Consider the following 5,456-nt stretch of genomic DNA (forward strand, 5'->3'; position numbering starts at 1 on the left):
GCCACTTGGTGGCCCACAATCAGAGACTAAAGTGACGTTACCAAGTTACACTCCTATGCAAACTATTACTTTCACAACCAATCAGAGGTACTTTCAATCTTCCATCTACCGTGCAGAAAAGGGGGCTGTGGTTTGCAGAGGGAGTAGCCTCTGGTCCTTTTGTTACTTGGTCATAGGAAGTTGGGGTTTGCCTTTTGATTTAGTTCTAGGAAGTCAGCATGAATCAGCCTTACGTTCCCTGCCTCCAGACTCTATTCTCCTGCCTCACCCTCATCCAGCTAATCCTTTCTCATCTCTGACTAGAGACCAGGAGACAGCCTCCAAAACTTGAATAAGTGGCTGTCTTCTGTACTCCCATCATGCCTTGTGTTATGGACTGAATGTTTGTTTCCCACCCACCCCCAAATTCACATGTTGAAGCCCTGACCCTCACAGTGTGATGGTATTTGGTGGTGGGGCCTTTGGGAGGTAATTAGGTTTAATGAGGTCATGAGGGTGGGGCTTCCATGATGGGATTAGTGCCCTTGAAAGAGGAGACACCAGAGAGCAGGTTTCCTCTTTCTCTCCACCATGGGAGGAGAGAAGAGTAGCTGTCTGCAAGTCAGGAAGAGGGACCTCACCAGAAACTGAACCCTGCCAGAACCTTGAACGTGGACTTCCCAGGCTTCAGAACTGTGAGAAATAAATATCTGTTCTTCAAGCCACTCAGTCTGTGGTATTTTAGCTCACTTAGACACCCTGCGTTATCAGCTATCCTAGCCAGCGAGTTATACTCATCTGTTTCTTCCACAGATGGCAGGCGCTTTGAAGGCAGGGACTATGTCTCTCAGTAAACCTCTCTGGGACCCTTGGCCTGGCACATAAACCACACTCTGCAGATGCTTGTCACTATGACAAAAACAGTGTGTGAATACATTTGTGCTTTCAGGAGATGGAATTTGAGCTGGGCCCTGAAAACAGATTTTAAAAGCTATGAAAAGGCTGGGCGCAGTGGCTCTTTCATGCCTATAATCTCAGCACTTTGGGAGGCTGAGGTGAGCAGATCACTTGAGGTCAGGAGTTTGAGACCAGCCTGGGCAACATAGCAAGATCCCATTTCCACTAATTTTTTTTTCCAAGAGAGATTAAGTGATTTGGCTACTAAGTGGTAGGTCTGGTTCCAAACCTAGGCACACTGATTCCAGCTCATTCCATTTATTATGCTTTTAGAGGGAAAAGGAGTCAGCTGAAAAGGAGGCTAGTTCAAATAAACTAGCTATATTAGTCTATTCTCGCACTGCTATAAAGAACTACCTGAGACTGGGTAATTTAAAGAAAAGAGGTTTGATTTGGCTCGTGGTTCTGCAGGCTGGACAGGAAGCATGGCTGGGGAGGCCTCAGGAAATTTACAATCATGGTGAAAGTTGAAGGGGAAAGCCAGCATGTCTTTCATGGCCAGAGCAGGAGGAAGAGAGGGAGCAGGGAGGTGCTACACACTTTTAAACAACCAGGTCTTATGAGAACTCACTCACTATCACGAGAATGGCACCAAACGGGAAATCCACCCCTATGATTCAATCACCTCCCACCAGGTCCCACCTCCAACACTGGGGATTACAATTTGACATGAGCTTTGGGCAGGGACACAGACCCACACCATATCACTAGCCTGGTGCTATTCTTTTTTTTGAGCAGTCTCACTCTGTCACCCAGGCTGGAGTGCAGTGGCGCTATCTCAGCTCGCTGGAATGCAGTGGCGCTATCTCAGCTCACTGGAATTTCTGCCTCCTTGGTTCAAGCAATTCTCCTGCCTCAGTTTCCTGAGTAATTGGGACTACAGGCGCGTGTAACCACACCTGGCTAATTTTTGTATTTTTAGTTGAGACGGGGTTTCGCTATGTTGTCCAGGCTGGTATCAAACTCCTGGCCTCAAGTGATCCACCCACCTCAGCCTCCCAAAGTGCTGGGATTACAGGCATGAGCCACCAAGCCCAGCCTGCCTAGTGCTATTCAATGCCATTGTTTAAAATTCCTCAAGCTATGGTGCTGATGCTTTCAGAAAGGAATAAGCCTTTGACATCAGCGTGTTCCTCCTGATACCTCACCTACAGCACACTGGTTGCATTTTAATGAAGAATGTCACCTTCCCTCTGTTTAGCTGCCTGGGGAGTTTGGATCTGCTGCCGATTAATTATTATTACACATCCTTGAAGACAGTATATCTATTAGCAGTTGTTCCAGTTACTTAAAAATGTGAGCTTCTTATGCTTTTCCTTTACTTCCGGCCCTTGAGTTCAAGCTTCGCCTCCGTGGTCACTTTTCTCTTGACAGCTCAGTTATCTTACATCTCTCTGGCATGTGGAGACCCTGCACAGCTCATGGAAGCCTCTGGCACTCAAGGTCCCCATAGGTCTCAGAGAAGACAAGATTACATTTCCATGAATGTGCTTCCATGCATATTTTGCAATTTTAGAGTTGTGCATATTCCCGAAGAAATATCTTATACTGAGGCCAATAAAAGACATTAACAGTCGCAAAGCTTAGAACCACCAGAATTTAGCCAAAAGAGTCTCTAGGCCTTTCTCTCCAAACAACTTTGTGGGGTTTTTTTTTTTTCCTTTTTTTGCTCCAGATGTATCTCTCAATGTGCTTTATTTTCTAATAATTGAACATTTATAAAATAGCACCTCATGTGCACCTAGCAAATGTGCAAACTGTTTCATAATTAGAGAGATGTCTAGTTCCTAAAACCTGACACGTGTGGTTAAAACATATGATTTGCTTAGTGTTTTAATGGAATGTGTGACTAAAGGTCAGAGCCTCACTCTGATCACCAGCTGAAACAATGCTCAGAGCATCTAGCCATTATGTGTGAAGCCCCACCTTGCCATTATAGTTATCACAGCTTTTTTTTTTTTTTTTGAGAAGGAGTTTTGCTGTGTCACCCAGGCTGGAGTGCAGTGGCACTATCTCGGTTCACTGCAACCTCTGCCTCCCACATTTTAGTGATTCTCCTGCCTCAGCCTGCTGAGTAGCTGGGATTACAGGCATGCGCCACCGAGCCCAGTTAATTTTTGTATATTTAGTAGAGATGGGGTTTCACTGTATTACTCAGGATGGTCTCAAACTCCTGACCTCAGGTGATCCACTTGCCTCAGCCTCCCAAAGTGGTGTGACTACAGGCACGAGCCACCACACCCAGCTATCATAGCTATTGTTTGATCAAGAAAGCCCCATTCCTTGTAGCGATACAGCAGGATTCTTCAGAAAGACAGAAAAGGGCCATTTGGAGAAAACAAAATGCTAAATCTAGAAACATTCTGGGTTCCCGATGGTTGTTTTTTTTCCCCAAGTCATCTGAGAGACGTTTCTTATTCCATAGCAGATGTCTGGCCATGAACATCATAACCTAATTAATTATTATGGCTATTTATAGGTATGACTTGCATGTAGAACATTAATAATAATCATAACAATGACTATTAACAAGAATGAATTGCCCATGTATTGAGCTTTATGACTCACAAAATAATTTCACTTATTTAATTTTATTTTAGATTCTTCCAACAACCCAAGGAGGTAGTCAAGGTAGGTGATATGGTTGGGATTTGTGTCCCCACCCAAATCTCATGTGGAATTGTAATCCTCAATGTTGGAGGAGGGGCCTGGTGGGAGGTGACTGGATCACAGGAGCGGATTTCCCCCTTACTGTTCTTGTGATAGTGAGTTCTCATGAGATCTGGTTGTTTAAAAGTATATAGCACCTCCCTCTTTGCTCTCTCTCCTGCCACTGCCATGTAAGACTTGTCTCCTTCCTCTTCATTTTCCACTATGATTGTAAGTTTCCTGGGGCCTCCCCAGCCATGCTTCCTGTACAGCCTGTGGAACTGTGAGCCAATTAAGTCTCTTTTCTTTATAAATTACCCAATCTGAGGTAGTTCTTTTTTTTTTTTTTTTTTTTGGAGACGGAGTCTCGCTCTGTCACCCAGGCTGGAGTGCAGTGGTGCATCTCAGCTTACTGCAAGCTCCGCCTCCTGGGTTCACACCATTCTCCTGCCTCAGCCTCCTGAGTAGCTGGGACTACAGGCACTCACCACCACGCCCAGCTAATTTTTTGTATTTTTTTTAGTAAAGACGGGGTTTCACTATGTTAGCCAGGATGGTCTCGATCTCCTGACCTCGTGATCTGCCTGCCTTGGCCTCCCAAAGTGCTGGGATTATAGGCATGAACCACTGCGCCCAGCCTTTTTTTTTTTTGAGATGGAGTCTTGCTCTGTCACCCAGGCTGGAGTGCCATGGAGCGATTTCAGCTTACTGCAACCTCTGCCTCCCGGGTTCAAGTGATTCTCCTGCCTCAGCCTCCCAAGTAGCTGGGATTACAGGCGCCCACCACCATGCCAGGCTAATTTTTGTATTTTTAGTACAGACTGGGTTTCGCCATGTTGGCCAGGCTGGTCTTGAACTCCTGACCTCAGATGATCTGCTCACCTCGTCCTCCTAAAGTGCTGGGATTACAGGCGTGAGCCACTGTGTACTGCCTTCAGGTAGTTCTTCATAGCAATGTGAGAACTGACTAATATTGTAATATTCCCATTTTAGTCTTTCGACTTCATAGGTAAGGAAATTGAACCACAGGAGTTTCTGAATAATATGTAATTGGAGGGAAAGAGCCTTGCAGGCCACGTTTATCTTTAGATTGGCAGGAGAATGAGTATAATCTCAAGAGTTATGATTTATCTACAGATATCCAGAGTTTAAGTACTTAAACTATCTCTACACTGTGAGTATTTATGTAGTCAAGTGAACTCAAGGCCCAGCTGTTCCCTATCTTGCAGATGAAATCAGGTGAGAAACTGTCCATCACATATGCTACCTGAAGAGTACAAATTGAATCGTCATCAGTTTGAGACAAGACATTGTCTGATAAGGTTCAGTTTTGAGGCTAAATGACCTCAAACTTTCAGAACATTATATCAGACCATTTTTGGCTCATTTAGGTAATGGGATAACTAACATAGTTTTCAAGTATTCCTCCCGTGATGAATGTGGGTGACCCATTTCCTTCATCAGTGTCAATAATTCACATTAATATTTGGAGAGTTTGTCAAAGAATATTTGCTTAGAAGATTTGATTCTGTTGTAGACCCTGTGAGCCAGGGTGGGTTCTAGTAATACTGTGTTCCCATTTCTCAGACAAGGAAACCAACGTACAGTTAAAAGAAGGTACCAAGTATTTACAGCACACCTACTATGTGACAGGTGCCACACAGTGCTAGGGGTACAATGAAAAGAAAATGCAGGTGTATTTTAAAAATTAACCAGATATAGTGGTGCAGACCTATAGTTCCAGTTACTCAGGAGGCTGTGGTGTGAGGATTGCATGAGGCTGGAAGACAAAGGTTGCAGTGAGCCATGATCACACCACTGCACACCAGCCTGGGCAAGAGAGCAAGACCTTGTCTCAAAAAAAAAAAAAA

The sequence above is a fragment of the Nomascus leucogenys genome, chromosome 17 (assembly GCF_006542625.1).
Source record: "Nomascus leucogenys isolate Asia chromosome 17, Asia_NLE_v1, whole genome shotgun sequence".
Taxonomy (NCBI): Eukaryota; Metazoa; Chordata; class Mammalia; order Primates; family Hylobatidae; genus Nomascus; species Nomascus leucogenys.